At 54.1% G+C, this 1,569-nt stretch overlaps 1 protein-coding gene across 1 annotated transcript in view; it reads left to right on the plus strand.

Moving 5' to 3' along the window:
* LOC104543975 (junctophilin-3) overlaps positions 1-1,569 on the plus strand; it is a 14,971-nt gene that overhangs the window by 1,386 nt on the left and 12,016 nt on the right. The window lies entirely within an intron of this gene.

Below are 1,569 nucleotides of genomic sequence, written 5' to 3' on the forward strand. Positions count from 1 at the left end.
CAGCCGGGGGCATTCGCTGCTGCTTCCCCTCTGTTTTGCTGGGGAACGTGTCTGTCTAAAGCAGGTTTTTACCTTTAGTTTTCGTTATTTTGAAGGCGTTACGATTTTCCAGGATGGCTACGTTAAGGAAATCGCAGCGTTGCTGAGCTCCATCGCAGCCTTCCTGAAAGGTGCTGCAAGACCTTTCTCTAGAAACCCCAGTTTGCTGCTTGGTGGTTAGAGAGGGTGGCAAGATTAAGGCATTACCTGCAGCTGCTTTTTGTGCCCTCGAAGGGAGAGGCGGAAGGATTTATGGATGGGTTTTTTTTTTGGATGAGAATTTTGCGCTGGTGGCTTTCCCCTGAAGGAAAACAGAGCTGCAACCTTTTGTTTCAGCTGCCTGGCATAGCGCTGGGCTCTGGGCTGGAATCTGCCGAGCGTGTGTTTGCAATCCCAGCAGTCCTGCGCTCGCGTTAAAAAGCTCGGCCGGAGAAACAACCGCGCTCTCCCACCTCCAAAGCATTCGGGAAGGGGCGTGGGGGGGTCTCTGCGTGCCCCCCACCCGCACCCATCCCTTCCCAGGGCAGTTTGGAGGAGGTGACAGAAGTCTCCACAAACCACAGGTCCCCGAGGGCCGGGTGTTGCAGGGTTGGTCCTGTCCCTGGGCACGCACGTGCCCCCTGCCCCGGCACGCGTTTCCCCACAGCGGCTTTTTTGGGAAAGATGGGGTGCATCTCCAAATTGGGGTGGTTTACCAGCAGTTTTGCCATTTTTGAGAACCTACCAGAAGCAAATTGGGGTTTTTTTTTCTTCCATCTTGTCAGGCCAGCCCGGCTTCTCGGTGTTTGGGGGCTGAAAAGCTGTGTTTATAATTTTGGGAGGATCAGTGGGAGTAAAGGGCAGGGTCTGGAGCAAAACGTGCCCCACCAGGGACTCTGCAAAGCGTCCCAGGAGCAGGGGGTGGCCGTGCTGGGGACATGCGGAGTGTTGGTACCTGTGGCCAAGCACATTCAGGAGCCTGGAGCCCCAGCTGGGCTCCTCCACCCCAACATTTTACCCCCATTTCAGTCAGGCAGCGACTGAACCCACCTGAAATTGCACTTTCAACCAACTCTCTTGCAAGGACCCAGAGGCCCACGGCCTTTTCCCAGTTGCCCATCTCCATTCTAGCTGGAAAACACCAAAGTTGGGCATCTCCACCCTTTTGGACACTGAACCTTAACGAACTTGGTGTTTTGGGGTACAAGGAACTGGGGGGGCTGGGTAGCGATGGCCCAGGGGAGGCAACTGTTGGGAAGGATGTTTCTCATTAATCTATTCAAGTTATTAGCTTCATCAAACTCAAGTATCCTAGGATCCTCGCCCCAGCATCTGTCACTTGCCACCCACAGATAAATATTCATCCCTTGCGTATATATATATATTTTTTTTTAAGTTTTATTTTAGCGCAGCAAGCGGGGCTAGGAGCCGGGTCCCTAAATGCGCAGCGAGGCTGGGGAAGCGAGGTGGCCCAGAATCGATGGGTTTTGCTCCAAATTTCCCGTCTCCTCACACGGCGGTGGGTGAGGGCGAACCTCGAGGCTCCACCAA

The sequence above is a fragment of the Mesitornis unicolor genome, unplaced genomic scaffold (genome assembly GCF_000695765.1).
Source record: "Mesitornis unicolor isolate BGI_N332 unplaced genomic scaffold, ASM69576v1 scaffold10767, whole genome shotgun sequence".
In the NCBI taxonomy this organism is placed as follows: domain Eukaryota; kingdom Metazoa; phylum Chordata; class Aves; order Mesitornithiformes; family Mesitornithidae; genus Mesitornis; species Mesitornis unicolor.